A 17387-nucleotide genomic window follows, 5' to 3' on the forward strand; every position below is an offset into this window, starting at 1 on the left:
TGAAATACAGCTTTATTTTATTTTATTCCTTTTCAAATATATATTTTTCGAAAAAAAAGCCCAGGGCTCTAGCTCCCTTAAGCTCCCCTAAATCCGGACTATGTGTGGATGGTGTTACATATGTTACGTGTTGAGGAGGAGGGGTTAAATCTTGCGACTACTCCCTGTCGGCGCCTCAATTGATGTGATAATGTTTTCGAGCTCTCAACCCTTTAGTATGTTTTCTGACAGAAAAAAATAAATTGCGTTAGGAACCTTGAATCTGTGCGGCATACAAAAAGAATAAAGTTCCTCCTTTTTTAAGACTTATAGCTTCGAAAGGAGGTCTCCCCCGAGCAAAACGCAATTAAGAAATGTTGATCGTTTTTATATCGTCTGGGTCACCGTATCTCAATCGCTGTGCTGTGGAGTGGTACCGGACACTCCAGCTCTACCGTGTCTCGAGAGGTTTGTCAGATCCAGTGGTTGAAAACAAACCTACAAATAATTGAACTATTACTTTTTATGATTGTCATAATTTATTTATTAATATTTAATTTCGAGAGTGCACATTAATTAAAATATTATAACGTAAGTTAATACTCTGATTGTAAATTATATAAATTTTGTAATGAATTGTACTGTTGGCTGCTCATTTAAAATAAGTGCAACTGTACTGAACCTATTCAAATACAAGTGCATATGGTTTACATAGAGTAATAAATTCAAAATTATATTAATGCACTTAATAGAAATGTATTTATGGATAAAATTGTTGGGATCGAGGTATCGTCTTTTGAACAGTTGACACGTTTAATCTTTGAACAGCACCTTTATTGTAGAAGTGAAATGACTAACACCTGATACACAGGTAACTTGATCCTTGCAAAATACACTGCACTACATCACATGCTCAATGTGTCCTCCATGTACAACTTCTTCCAGGCGATTAGACATATTCCTGACAACTTTCCTACACAGACCTTCATGAATTTCACCACACAACTCCAGAATCCGGGCACGCATAAGAGTTTGAGGCCGTAAAGGGCAAGGATTTAAATCTGGGCTTAAGGGTGGCCAAAGGAATCCATCATGATGGAGCTGTGAGTACCTGTGGGACATCACGCGACCACCGAATATTCCCCGCAGATATTCCAGTACATTGCTAGCGGTATGAGGTGTGGCCCCGTCTTGCATAAACCACCGGGTGTTCATTGGAAAATTAGTGGCAAGAAGATGAGGCACAAATTCATTCTTCAACATAGCCTTATCCCACAGCGTCATCATTATGGATTCCTCTGGCCACCCTTAAGCCCAGATTTAAATCCTTGCGTTATCTTTCTGTGGAGCTATTTGAAAGAGTGACTGTTCCCTTTACGGTCTCAAACTCTTATGGACATGGTTGCCCGGATTCTGTAGTTCTGTGGCGAAATTCATTAAGGTCTGTGCAGGAAAGTTGTCAGGAACATGTCTACTCGCCTGGAAGAGGTTGTACGCTGCTCTGGAGAACACATTGAACATGTTATGTAGTGCAGTGTATTTTGCAAGGACCAAGTTACGTGTGTATCAGGTGTTATTCATTTCCCTTCTACAATAAAGGTGCTGTTCAAAGATTAAATGTGTCAACTGTTCGTGCCACAATCTGTAGAAAAGAATTTACCAAGCCCTTTCTCACGAAGGAGAATCAATACTCTTCGTGCTGTGAAAAAGTGTTCGTATCATTAACACTAATTTATCAAATATACTGGAGAGAGGAAATTATGTATTTTTAAGTTAGATTAGATTAGATTTATTTCATCCATGAATCATATGTTTGCATTTACACGATGTGATATCGGACATGTCAATTTGGGTTCACATTACAATATACTAATCTTCAGGGATCTTGGCATTCTACCATTACCTTGCATATATATATATATATATATATATATATATATATGTATATATATATTACTATGCTATGTAAAACAAGATATATCTAGTTTCTCCAAATGTATCAAGGAAGTATACCAATACAACACAAGAAAAAAATACAATCTGGTTATACAAATCACACCACCACTCTCTTTGAAAAAGGTTCTAAATCCGTTGGTATCCACCTGTATAATAAATTACCTGATCACATGAAAACAATGGAATCATGTACCCAATTTAAGAGGGAATTATCAAAATTCTTATAACAGCATTGTTTTTATTCAATAAACGAATTTCAAAATTTGTAAATATTTACAATTATATAAATTATAAATAAAGAGAGTTCGATTGTACAGAAAATGTTATTATACTATTTACATTATCGTGTACGAATTATTCACTATCGGTTCATTATATATTTGCATTCTTCCACTTTCCTTCATGCTGTATAAGTTACATATTTATATTTACATTTTTATTTTACATTATAAAAGTTTCTTCGCTTATTATTGTGCTTGCCTTAAATATTATAAAAAAGGTAGTGTATTCTTTCCTTATTTGGATTTCGTTCATGTAGAAATTCTTCAAATCATTACTGTAATTCTTGACTATCATTGTATTAATATTTTATTACTGTATGTAATATCATTATATGACGATACCGATGGACATGGGTCAACGGAAATAAAGAATTTGAATTTGAATACAATGAAATACAATAATATACTACAGTGAGTTGATACAAATATAAGATACATTAGCATATTACAGTTCAATGGTAGAAGGTGCATACTCGTAATAGTGGGGATGGAAGGAGCGGCCTTCTTCTAAGGCGCCCAAGAGTCAACCTCACTTCCACGTAGTACACCTGGACTGCATTTTGCACACGAACGAGGCTCTGGCGACTGGCACTATGGCCAGTATAATTTTGTGTGTTGTCGTGTATTTTGTCCTTGTGTGTGCTGAGTGCCACTTTTTAGCCTTTTAGATAAGGGGCTGGACCCCGTATAGTGTGACAGGTGCAAAATAGCCTAAGTGCTGACGCACCCAAATTTTTTAACTCAAATTCAAAATTCAAATTCGTAGTTGTGGTACAGTCTGTTCAGGTTACTATAAAGATTAATGATAATATATTTATTCTCTAATGGATTAAAAGAGATTAAATGAAATATAGTGACATAATATAAAGGTAAGACTTATAACATCAAAAAATTATACTAAGAACTGTACTCAAATGATATAACAAATGTGAGATGGTATCCAGCCTATTGTGGGCTTATGTAGGAACATGTCTGACTCTTTAAAAAGAATCAGTAAATTATAGACTCCACCTCAGTGCTGAGGATTAGAAGTGAAGACATGTCGGTCTGATTCCAAATATAGCTCTTCAGAGGAGTTTATTTAAACAAAAATGAAAACAGCATTTTTGTAGTTAGATTACTCTGGTTCCCATACGACGATATATACAGTCTCATTTCTTGACCAGGACATGGAGAGGATATACCTATTACAGTTATATGTTTACATGTTATTTTATAATAATATTCTGTGGTCGTTTTATATAATTTGGAGGGTTATTTAAGAAAGGACCTGTTCGGCTTGCTTATATGTTCGCGGCAAATGATTTAATAAAACACTTAATTTATATAATAAAATGTTTGTAAGGTTGGACTAAAAGTGGTAAACGTTGTAAGTGCCAAAAGCGAAAGTGTTGGGAAATCGCATCGTTCCGCACATCAGCCCTTAAGAACGTGCACACTAGTGACCTCTTTACATGCCATTTGAACTACTTAGAGAGCTACCAGCCACATTTCACGTTTACCACATTATAAAGCATGGCACATTTCGCAGTTTAACATGGAAAACGGTGTTTGAATTATTGTGGCAGTTACAGCGTTTACCAATTTTAGTCTTCGTTTAACTGTGTTACAATCGTAGGTAGCATCAAGATAATCGCAATTGTTATCAACATCATGAGTCCTGCTGTATAACTGAAGCTAACACATATGCTAAAAATAAATAAAATTTTACGAAAGTTTAATTGTACATTGAAATTGAATGTTAACTCTAATATTCCAAAATTTGTATTTTCATAAAAATAACATTGCAGCACACCTACGAATATTTTCTGAATTCTACTAACCAACCTGACGTCATCTTCCATCAGTAAATACCCTGATCGACCAACCTGTATGTACGTATCTTGATTATGAGCGTAGATCTGGCAACATGGCACTCGGTCGCCATGGCAACGGTGCTGCCATCTGTTATCGAGAAATTACCGTAAAATCAGCTTTAGTACCGCCTTAACTCACATGTATTCGTTCAACCTCGCTATTGTGTTAATGATTGCAATTCTGTAAAAAATAAGGAAAGTTTCCCGTACATATAGCACTTTGCCATGGAGATACATTAAGGGGATGTGGGGGTAGGGCCACACACATTCTCGATCTCGTCCATTTTAGAGGTGATGTACCGTTCTGTGCTGTCTTCAATTGATTGTAGAGATTCATTGTAGAGTTGATTTTAGTTCCCAAACAAACAGAACGAACCTTCACTGGAAATAGATACCAAGGTTTCGCAGGGCAAGGTTTGCCAACGGAACTGGCGTCTAATTGCACCCATAAACTTTATCCAATCTGCCTGGTTGACGTTTTTACCACACGTGTTGGCACTTTCCTGTTCAATTTCCTCCTTCCCTTCTCACACACTCGCACGTGTCACTATGAAGCTCTCTACTTTTCCCTAGCAACGCTATTTCTTGATTTTGTATGTTAACTTTTTTAGGGTTTAGACGATTAGATCGTCCGTCCGTCTATCTGTCCTTGTCTCCGTTATATCAGGGGCTTCAAATGTAAAGAAATGGAGAGCTTACAACACTAATATCCGTCAGTCAGTTCAGGAACACAAACAATCGATTTCAGCCGACCTCCCTATCAGAGTGGTTAGCACAGCGCGCTACGACGCTACGGGTCCCATGTCTGAGTCCTGGCCTGAGTATGGATGTTCTTTGTCCATGCACTAATTTAATCATTCTCATCGTCGCTATTGGCCAAAAGTGGCAGAATATAGACGTAAAATATTTAAGATCAATCGTTTCATCCGTAAGGATTTCCACTTCATGTAATCGATCTGAAACTGTTATTGTTTACTACTCACGAATAAAAAATGTGTCAGAAACTACGTTCCACCTTGCTAATTTTTGCGTTAGTTAACCACATTCATTTCTCTAACTAGCTTTACTTTTAGTTAATTTTCCATTCCTTCTTCTCTGTCTTATTTTCATTATTTCCCAAAGTTTTCCGTTTCTTTCACTTAATTTCCTTTTCTTTCTTTTTATTTCTATTTTCTTTATTTTTTAGTTTTCTGTTTGTATTATTGCTTTAGTTTTTTCCCCATCTTTTAATTTTCTTCACTTTTCTTAATTTTCTGTTCTTTCACGCTCGTTGCCTTGATTTCCTTCTTCTTGCCTTCATTAATCTTTATTTTCCTCAGTTTTCTGCTCCATTCACTCGTTTTCCTTTGATTTCATTATCCTTTTCTTAGTTCTTGTTTTCTTTATTTTTCCTTCTTTCTATATCCTTATTTTTCTTAGTTTTCTGTTCCTTTCACTCAATTTACTTTCATTTCCTATTCCCTTGTTTCTTGTTCCGTTTCATTTTGCTTACCTTCTTTGATTTTCCATTTCTTTCACTCTGTTTACTCTGATTTCCTTTTCGTTTGCTTCTTTTCCTGTTTTCTTGTTTCTTCGTTGCTCTTCTTGTTTTTTCGTTGCTTTCATCAGTTTTTCTTGTAATTTTCTTACCTAATTCATCTTAATTAATGAATAGGCTTGCATGTTGAAAGTGACATACATTCTGTCCCGACCATATCTGTAGCAGGCGAACGAAATCAAGCCTCTGCGCAAGTAGTGACGTGAGACGGCTCCACCAATGAACACGTGAGAGGTAACGGGATTACGTGGAGGGGGAGTTGTCGTTGTAGAATCTCCATACTTCAGGTGACGGTCATCACTAAGACTAGGATGTTCATGACGTAGCATATATTTTTCTTTGGTAAGGGTGATGTGTTCCCTAAATATATAGAAATTCATATTTTGAAGAAACTAATTAAGTTAAGGTGCTTTTTAAGGGCATATTTTGGCATATTTGGCTATTTCTGCGTGATATAGAATATTTTAATGGATTTTCGATCATATTCAGCATATTTTTGCATTTTCAAGAAATATACAGTCATTTTCGAAGTGAACTCGTTCTTACTTCCATGTTTACTAGAGTTGTTTTTTTGGACTATTAAAATCTTCTTCATTTTTATTTGAAAATTTAAATAAAATATTCATTGTGGATTTCAACTCAGGGCCCATAAAGTGAACTAAAAATAGTATGTATGTGAAAATATCTCAGCATTTAGATATTGATGTTTGAAACAGTCCAGTTATAAGGGCATATTTTGTAAAATTTTAGGCCATAAGATCATATTTTATTTTGCATATTTTGGTGATAATTAGGTCATAAAAATCCTAGCCCTTGTCATCACGTAAATCATTGAACCATGCCCTTAGCTAGAATTGATCTCCATCATGGGCTCACGGGTTATCGGGGGGGGGGGGGAGGGGGGCTTTGTAAACGTAGTCCATTTTTGAAAAGTTTAAAGGAATTATGTGAAGGTAAATTATGTGTGGAGGCGTCATTAAGTTAATATAAAACATAACATTTAGAAATATACAAATACTATAGCCATTTTCTTTATCTTCTAAAACATCTCTTGAAGTGTTCAATTTACTGCTACTGGCATCATCCCTTACTACACACTCCATTTCATTTTTTATGTTACAGATATTCACATCACACAAGAAAAATGTACAATATTCAATCATAGTGTCTACTATACATTCCACTCCTAACCGAAGCAATGAAACTCCCCTTCGTTCCCAAAACTTGAGAGCTGTTGACCTTTGACGCAGATATGGAAGGAATGTGGATGGTGACTTCAAAGTCACAGATTTCTGTCTAAAGTGGGGGTAGTGGAGCAGAGGCGTCTCGTGAATGCATGCGGTGAATGTTGCGCATGCGCCAATTGTGGGGAAAAAGGACAGCTTGCTCTGCGACGACATTAATGAGCATTTCTACATAAAGGAGAAGTATTTATTTTACACGAGAGCGCTGAACTAAGCTTATATTACATTTCTTGGATGTGAAGTGATGCATGCGTCAATTGTGGGAAAATAATTATTATTTTCTTTCACTTCAGATCCAAGAAATGTAATATACGAGGGTCACTATTTATATTTTTAGCCTAACAATGAAAAAACAGGAATTTGGCATTGAAAACTGCTTTATTGTTTTTCGAAGTATTCTCCTTTATGGTCAATACACTTTTGCATTCGTTCGAACAATTTGTCAAAGCAGTTTTTCCAATCTTCTTGAGACACCTCCATAATATGGTTTTTGAACGCATCAACGGCGTCTTCCGCCGACGAAAATTGTTGTCCACGCAATTTATTCTTGACATTCGGGAACAAGAAGAAGTCATTGAGTGCCAAATCAGGACTGTACGGCGGATGACCCATCAATTAGATTTTTTGACTGTTCATAAAGTCGGTTGTTAGACGAGATGTGTGACAGCTGGCATTGTCTTGATGAAGAATGATCCGACGGCGTTTGTTTGTTTTCCGTATTTGACCGAAGACCTCTGGCAAACAAATTGTTGTATACCATTCAGAGTTGACCGTTCTACGTTCCTCTAAAGGCACAGTTGCCACATGACCAGTTTTCTCGAAAAAACAGGCGACCATTTGTTTCGATGTGCTTCGAGCGCGAACAACTTTTGTTGGATTGGGTTCATCTTGAAACACCCATACAGTCGACTGCTGTTTACGTTCCGGCTCATATGCATATATCCATGATTCGTCACCTGTTACAATCTTATATACGTCTTTTGAAGCACCACGATTGTATTTATTGAGCATTTGTTTGCACCAATTGACGCGAGCGTCTTTTTGAGTTTTTGTCAAATTGTGTGGGATCCAACGAGAGCATATCTTTCTCACAGCTAAATGATCATGTAATATTTTATATATGCTGGTGGAACTAATGCCTATGGTTGCCTCAATCTCACAGTATGTCACATGACGATCTTGCAGTATTAGGTTTTGCACAGCATCAATGTTTTCTTGAACAACAATTGATTTTGGACGACCTTCGCGAATCTCGTCGGTGAGCGAATGGCGGCTACGATTAAATTTGTTATACCAGCGTTTCACAGTGGCAAAGGATGGGGCTTCATCGCCAAATGTGGAAGTAAGTTGATCGATGCAATCTTGTCTTGATAATCCACGTCGAAAATCGTAAAAATCATCGCACGAAAATGTTCACGAGTTAATTCCATTTTATTGTTGTCCCGCAATGTCGCGCAATCTCCAAGGCAACATAAACAACACAAATCAAGCTATTGACAAAACATTTGAAGTACGTTATGGTCAATAATACCAGACGATTCCGTGCAAACGTCAAATCGTGCCTAACTTCAATCAGTGTTGCCAAGGCTCAAAATATAAATAGTGACCTTCGTAAGCTGAGTTCAGCGCTCTCGTGTAAAATAAATACTTCTCCTATATGTAGAAATGCTCATTAATGTCGTCGCAGAGCAAGCTGTCCTTTTCCCCCACAATTGACGCATGCGCAGCATTCACCGCATGCGTTCACGAGACGCCTCTGCAGTGGAGCAACAGGGGCAGTGAAGGTACAGATAAAATAGAGATTTCGAACGACTATTTCATTTCAAAATAGAATAATATAGAATAGTCTTTTTATTTTCTACTGAGCGAGGTTCAGACTAGCGCTGCTCTACCACCTAACTCAGGACTAGGTATCAAATAGTACAGTTACATGTGAAACGTATTAAACAAAATATTTTAGAAAAAATGAAATACATGAAAAAACAACTAAATAATAGAAGCACACATACTAATTCACACACACCCACCCACACACACACATACATACATAATTCAAAATCATATCTAAAAAAGTAGAGAAAAGTGTACACAATACGCATTAATCGTGATGTCAGGCGGGTGTATGGATATTTTCGGGTTTTGCCACATGAGTAGTGACTTAATCGTTGTTTCTTCAGTAACTATGGTATGATCTTTTCTTTGAAGTGTTTGATTTAGGTAGCAGACGAAATGTGACCCGTAAGGCATTCCAAACAGTGGCGGACCAAAGAGAGAGAGAGCCATCGAAGCGGGCGACAGAGTGGCGGGGGTTGTTTAATTTACGTCGACCTCTGGTGTAATGTGAATGCACTGAATCTCTAAATACAATTTTTTTGTAGAGATAACCTGGTGTTTTTGACTTAAGGATAGTGAACATTAGGCAGTATTGATGCAGTAGGTGTCGTCGAGACATATTGAGGATTTCATGAGCATTAAGTAAGGGTAAGATATGCTCACTTCTGATCGAAAAAGCATATTGAATGCAAGAATTTTGAATTTTTGAATTCTATTTGATAGTTTCCTTTGCAAATTTGTACCGTACATAACATCACAATAGTCAAATAGAGGGTATATTAATGCGCCAGTAAGGTATGATTTGGTTTTTCTGGTAAAGTAATCTCTCTTTCTATATAATGATCTGAGGATTGTAAGTGCTTTTGCACACTGTGTTGAAACATGAGCAGACCAGGATAAATGTTTATAGAACTTTGGACCTACATTTTCAATCGTTGAGTTGCTGTTTTAATCACAGTAAGGCTAATCGGGACTGCACCTACAGTTTAAAGTGGAATCCGAACCACTTGTGCTTCCAGCGGGTATCGAACCCGGGACCCCTTGATTACAAGGCAATGACGCTACCACTGCGCCATGGGGGAGGCCCACATTTTCAATCGTATTGGCATATATTATGTTTTGATTTCTAATTTTAACATTAATTGCGTATTTTTTTATTTGTTGCAGAGAGTTGCGAGATCCCAGTACCGCATAAACAGATTTTTGGGGGTTAATTGTGAGTCCATTTGTCAATGGCATGTAAATCTTTATTTAGATTTTCAATTTTGTTTAATATATATGTTGACGAGGATGAAATCATGAGTTGCGTATCGTCTGCGTAGCAATGAACATTACAATGCTTGATTGACACATATGAAAAGAAGAGTGCCGTGACAAAAACAGACATGTTTTCCTGTTGAGCGTAAAAGCTCTGAAGCGTGAAAAAATGAACTCTGCTCTACACAACTGCAGCAATAAAATGTTGTCTTGGGGGGAATTTTTCTTCCGAGCTGATCGCGTACCCCCCTCAAATCGTTCATGTACCCCTGGGGGTACGCGTACCACAGTTTGAGAACCGATGGTCTAGACAATCTTCTAAATGCTTGCCGCTACTTACACTTTGGCTCATACGGTAAACAAGATGAGTGAATGTAATATAACTTGACAAGTTTAAAAACAAGACGCTGCAATCCATTGTTTGCGCACCTCACATCACATTTCCCCACTCCATTGTCTGCGGCGACTTTAGTTCGCAGTGTTGCAGCCTGGAGGGTGCGGAATCGTCGGAGAATTTTCAACGAAGTTTGAATGTGAAAGGCATGAATTAGTATCCCCTCACCTACGCTACCTAACTATTGCTTACGCTAAATTCTAAATACATTTTGATATTTTCCCTTTAAACCTTAAATGAATTAAGTTATATTAGGGATATTTCTTACCAGCATAAGAAATGTATGAAATAAAACGATAGAAAAATGAAAAATATATAAACGATAGAACTGAGCTCACCTTCTAAATGCTTTCCAGTTTTCCTTCTTCAGTTTCACTCTCCCACTCATCCGAGTCTGTGTCTACCGATGAATCTGTGTCCGTGTCTGAATCGGCTTCACCAAGTCTAATTATTATCAGTTCATCTACACGCTCGTCCATAAGTCCATCTGTCTCTTTCAAAGTAAGAATCTTGCAGCGAAGAGTAAAAAGCATGAATATTTCAATGCTTTAGAAAGGAACACAGGCAAGCGTGTTATCAAATTGCGTTCTCGTAGTGATTGTTGTACGATAAACAAACGAACCACCACCCCACTCGGTTAAAAGGAAAAAAAAAAGGCCACTGCTCGATGTCGCATTCTGAAAATGAAGTCATTCGCCCTGTAGTTTCTCTTCGTTATAAACCTTAATGCACGTGCGTAATATACAGTTTACGATCGGCGCACCGCACGCATTTTCAAAGGCCGGATTAAATAAAATGAACCACTGATATAATAGGAACCTGCATGCACCGTCACGCTAAACAGTGAAAATTGTTTGTCATATTTGTTTTAGATTAATTTTGCTGAGTTGGCACCACTAGTACTCTCAATGCCAGACCAGTGAGTAGAAGAGTGGTGGGGAGGATGACGTAATAGGAAGTGCTCCGCAGCGATCTGCGCATATCGGGACTTTACGCCATGGATCAAGGAAACGACTTTGCCACCCTTACGTCTGAGAAATCTGGTGGTGAAACTTCCGAATTACTAGCAACCACTGACGATAGTTTCGCGAGCGGGTCCAACGCAAGACTGTGGCTTATTCCGCGACTGAATATAGTTCCCTGTTTCATTTGCATTTTCCTCCGTCGCTGCAGTTCTTCCTCTACAATTTACCCGTACTTAGTGCAACACACGAAACGTAGATGTACTTTGGCTGTATGTTATGCATTAGAATAGACAAGATGAGAAAGGTTGTTTTATATTTCGATTTAATTTAGCTAAAAAAAAATAAAAGATGTAGTTGAATGTTTGCAAACTACTGCAAGGAAGTGTTATGGTGTTCTCTGTGTACAATGTTACCATTTGATTCCTTTCCTAAATAAGAAAATTAAGTGGAAAGGCATGTCAGCTGCATTTTGTCAGTTTTTATTATTTTGCTCTCAATATAATTATAAAATTTATGCTTCGAAGTATTAGAACACAGGGGACGGTTACGAAGAACAAGGCCCTCTACAAGCAGATGGTCGAAGTTCCATTTCAGAGCAACGCAATTGTGGTAACAATTTACCATGTAAATGAATGGGACGAATTTTCAAGATGGCGGCCGTAGTCCATCCCGTTAACTTGTCAGGCTATAGCTGCTGTTCATGTTCTGTGGATTTATCCTTCAACAAGTTGTGAGCAAAATAATATCTGCTGTCTACATTTTCACTCTTAACTGCAAACAAAATATTCAAATGAGTTTTACCTAATGTCAGTCGGCTGCTTGGAACTCTGTTTATTGTGTAGAGTTATTGCTTAATTCTTTACTGATTTAAGGTTATACTTTGTTTCTTCAACATCAAGTCCGTCGGCGCTCAAACACCACAGCCAACCCTCGTGGCGGAGTGGTTAGTACAATGCGTCACTACACCAGGGGTGCTGTTCTTTGTGACTGTTCCTTCATCAATTTCCTCATATTATCACTCATCCTCACTTCGCGATTAGCCAAGAAGGCAGAAAAGCGAAGTAGAATTAACCAAATGAATTTAGCAAATCAAACTGAACTCCAGATACAATCGTCTGCCTTCATGTTCGCCTGGTACAGAAGTCCATCCACACCGCCTTCTCTCATCAGTGTAGCTGAGTCGTATTCATGTATGAGAGATTTCCGTGTGCTTCCCCGATGGCGTAGTGGTAACGTCACCGCCCTGTAACCGAGGTGTCCCGGACTCGATACCCGGTTTCGGATCTCACTTTGAACTGTAGATACGATCCCAATTAGCCTACCTGTGTTTAAATTGAAGTAAGAGACAAACTCAAAGTATATCAATGACTTTCCGCGATGACGAATCATACGATTCAACATTTGTTTTTAATCCGCACCATTACCACACGCTTACCTTCGAACTAAAATGGTAAACATACATTTAGAATAAATAATTCATTATTATAATATGCCAGTAACTTACGTTTCGATTTTTTTATATCCAACTACAACATGATGTAATTATAAATACGGACTCACTAGCCAATTTGCTGACGCACGAATATTGTAGAAATAGTGCACAACAGATTAAGAGAAAACTGAAGCTTAACATCCAAACAACTGTACAAAAGGATTTCGCCGAATGAACTAACGTTTCAACCTACTCAGCGCCCATCAAATCATGATCTGGGACATTTAGAATTTAGGTTGCACACTATTACCCGCCACTCACAATTCCCCCACCTTCCTATTTATACTGTACAGTTCAGTTGCTTTACATTTATCACTATTTCATTGCCCAACCTTATCGTAAGGACTAAATTTATGAAGTAGAATTGTTCAATAAATCTTATAACTCAATATAAAATAATGTGAAACACATCTTCATGATTTTGTGAAAGGCATTTAAACATTCGCCTCTGAAACTAAAGGAAAACCACGAAGACTCCACAACCATGACCTTGAACGTTCCGAAATATTATGTCATTCCAACCACTGAGATGTGAGATAAATTCAGTTGCGGAAGTGATGTTGGTTTCCTCTGCATGCGGTTGCTTATACTAACGATGTAAATGCCATGATGGCGACTCAGCTCGTAAGTGAGATAAAACTGAATGCGTGACCATCTGTTCGTTTTTATCTCATACGTCCTTGCCACTAAGAGTAATGGCCTCGTTACTTGAAACACATTTCCGCAAAAGTCAATAGATCCTCCGAAGTAGAATTAATAGCCTACTTCATGGTAATTAATCCTAAAAAATAGCTTTTTAGGATTCTTATAAAACAATGGAATTTTCTTGCAGTTTTGAAAATGATGGATAATTATTTTTACAATTTCTTACAATTGAACTTGTATTTGTAATTTTGTTATTTTACGTCGCTTTTTTGCAACTTTGGCTAATCGCAACGATCCTGATGAATAGATGAAATTGATGAAGGGACATTCACAGTCCCAGGCAGGGACTCAAACCCGGAAACTTCGGTGGCAAGATCGAAAGTCGACAACTTGCCATGTCTGCATCCTTACTCTGAAACCCTCTTTTTGTGATCCAGCAGTTTACTGAATAATCAGAGCACATAGAATATTTTGGTAAAGTATACCTCTTGCTTCACTTCTGTGAGAATTTAGGGAGAAACACTACTGTAACCCTTCATGTCTTTTCCACTGCTAGGGACGCCTGCAAGTGGCTTGTTCATCTTGTAGGGCACAGACACTTTAAGTCTGTCGTTGAACCTGTCATCTCTTTTATTCGGCAGCGACACAAACTGACCGTTGACCCTAGATGAAGACATAAACACACCCAGAAATTAAATGAAGGAATAATCACTTATTCCCAGATCGGTACTGGAATCTTGTACATGAATCACACGCACATATTGCACATACTAAAACAAAATTACTAATTTTTAAAGTCAAGTGCATATTTGTTTGAAGTTACCAAACAATTTGTTCCAAGCTATCAATTTAATAATCTTTTGTTTATAGTTACCATAAAAGCTTAATCAAATGTATTTTGTTAATTCAAATAAATCAGTTCTTTTCCATGTGATAAATATTTTACTTACATTCGATAAATCATTCATTTCTAGCTTAGGATTTAATGTTCATTTCCTTTTTATTTCTAAGTAGTTCTGTGATTCAAAACTAAGACGTTTACAAATAGACAACCCTCAATGGCTAAATAATAAATAGCAAATCAATAACTAGAATTTTGCGTAGGACTATATTTTCAGTTTTTCTCTTCTGATATTAGACTTTTAAGCTATTTAATTCTATTTGTTCGTTAAGAAGTAGTATAGCATAGTAGTAGTAGTAGTAGAAGTAGTATATATATATATATATATTAATATATCAAATTAAATAATTAATATTAACAAATATATATATATATATATATATATATATATATATATATATGCCAGAAAAATGATCGTGGGAGCAGACAGAAACATTTTCTGGGGAGGCAGCAAGGCTATCGCCAGAAATTTTTGCAGTCGGGCCAATGATAAAACTTCAACAGTAGAAATAATAATAATAATAAAAATAGATAAAAAATAAAAATAATATTAATGTTGTTATAAAATAATAAATATTATAAACTAATAAAAATAAAACTATTTTATTTCAAATTATTATTATTATATACTTTAGTACTCGATCCAACAAATGGGTGAATATCCAACAAAACTGTTTCAAATCATTTTTATTTACATTTCATCAGTTAGTGTACTGAAATTCACAGTCATTGTTTTTGTTATTAACTTTTGGATACCTCTTTCAAGAGAAACGGTTGTAATAGTTAAAGATAAATTTTACTCATGAGTTTTATATTGCGTGACATCTAACCTAAAACTATAATTTTCGGAGTTTTGAAAACTCTGGAGCTATTTATTTTTTTGGATTAAATGGTAGAATATGGAAATACAACCTGATTTCTGTATTTTTCATTCATTTTTTTTCAATCTCATGCAGTTTTCAATTCGGTTATTCTCTTTTGTAACTTGAAATTAATGATGCCAATTTCCAGGGGGGGGTCGACTTACCCGTTCGACAGCCCCCTCCTCGAAGCCCATGTGAGACAGGCGTATCTAATAAGCTTCTAAGTATCATACGGAAATATATATTCCGCTTGACGAACATAATATTGTATCTACTGTTTCTTGTTGACTTGGGCAGTAAGGAGAGCTGCAGTCTAAAGGGGAAGTCCACCACCATGCCCAGTGGCGGCGATTTGGCGCAAGGTGCCAAAACTAAGGAGGTAAAGGACAGTTGACTTTCCCTTGGTAGATAAGGTTTAGCAAAGTGCGGGTTGCCCCCCACGCGCCCCCCTAATCGCCGCCAGTGTAGTCTCTCTCTATTCTCCTCTGTAGCAGTTGTACAGTTCCTGCTTATGATCTCGGAGAGGATAAAATTTACACTTTAAATTGTAGGCCCAGTTATGATTAGCTAGTGTGTATGTTTTTTAAATTGTATTAATATTATTTTACATTTTAACTCATGTGGAGTACATAACTGTATCGTTATAAAATCATATGGTAAAAAAAAAAGACAGCTGCGAAAGGGAGACCATGTTGTTTAAAGGAGTTTGAAATTCAAGATGGCTTCCTAATACAAGGTTGTGCAAAGTGATGTCGATAAATCTAAAAAAGGTTTATGTGATAGATTTGTATGTTTCAAATTAAATACTACATTTCACAGAATTTACTTACATGCGGGTGACTCTGCACACGTCAAGTCAGATAGTCAAATCCAGCTCATATTTTCTCCTGATCGACTTGTGTTACAACTTCAGTTACGAGCCCTTCTAAGCTCCCTAAGGTAGCAGGGAGGAGTGGGACAAACACAAAGTCATTCACAAAACCTTCAAAGTAGAAATCAAACGACGTAATATCAGATCTTCCCGAGTGGCCACAGTTACAGAGAAGCTTTAATCAATTATTTTTCGGCTGTGTTCGTCGGCTTTTACTATTATTCTCAAGTTGATGGAGTTAGAACTTTCAAAACTTACTACTTTCCCCTGTATACTATTTTTAGAACTGCGCATTTATCGAGTTTTTCTTCTGTACAGTTACAACACATAAAACTACACAAACGGAACTGCCATGGACAACAGCAAATGGATAAAATTGGAATTATCACATTTTTTCTCCTGTGCTCTTCATATTACATAAATTACTTTAGATATTCAACTCTGGAAATTTCTCACACAGAAAGAACAACAGTAGTGGGCGAGTCCAAATATTATTATTTATATTTTGTACGACTATTGGTTCATTCGATTCTTCTAAATTTTTATTTTAGAAATCGCAATCATAAATTGAAGGGCTCGGGGGAAAAATGGTAAGTGACATTTTCCTTATTATTGAGTAACAAAGCAAGAGGAGTCATCATTCAATTTTTGCGTGCCATTGCCATGTCTTGCATTTTGCATTAGATTCATCAAACGCTTCTGTAATTTGTAAAAGCAATATGAAAACAATTTATTTACAAGTTATCTAATAACATATCTGCTTAAGAAATTCAATAATGACAAGAATGTGACTTACCATGTTTTATCCCCGAGCTCCTTCATTGTGTAATCATCATGTATTATACTGAAAACCATTGAATTCATAAAAGTATCGTCACAGGACCTTAGTTGAAAGATATATCACTATCTGGAAATGTTGATTTTGTTTCATACACTTTTTTATTTCTCACTTTCAACTGTAAATAGTTATACAGAAATAAATAAGAATCCAATGAACAAAAACTTTCTACAACCGCCACCGGGTGTTTCATTGCAAAACAAATAGCTTGATGGTTAATACAATCTTTGGACTTACCTTCGGCAAATAACCACAATGGAAGGAAACTCGTTGTCGTAATCGTTCGTTTTAGGTGTCCCTGTAGCTAAGCGCATGAATGACAGTTCGATATGTTTAAACGGAATTTAAGAAAACAATGCACACAGTACGAATAACTTTTCGCGGAAGATTTCGGAGTCACACTGCCGCTGCGAAGAGTCGAGATGAAGTTAATAAGCGTCCGATGCGTTGGGAAAGGAAGGGACATGCGTGGTCG

At 36.8% G+C, this 17387-nt stretch overlaps 1 protein-coding gene across 1 annotated transcript in view; it reads right to left on the reverse strand.

Moving 5' to 3' along the window:
- LOC145977783 (PDF receptor-like) overlaps positions 1-17242 on the reverse strand; it is a 231132-nt gene extending 213890 nt beyond the window's left edge. Inside the window, exon 1 of the mRNA XM_083110062.1 lies at positions 17150-17242. The gene's annotated coding sequence lies outside the window, so the exon portion shown is untranslated. The remainder of the gene's footprint in view (positions 1-17149) is intronic.
- Positions 17243-17387: the final 145 nt, after the last annotated feature.

The sequence above is a fragment of the Lepisma saccharinum genome, chromosome 23 (assembly GCF_977018435.1).
Source record: "Lepisma saccharinum chromosome 23, izLepSacc3.1, whole genome shotgun sequence".
NCBI classification, from domain to species: Eukaryota; Metazoa; Arthropoda; class Insecta; order Zygentoma; family Lepismatidae; genus Lepisma; species Lepisma saccharinum.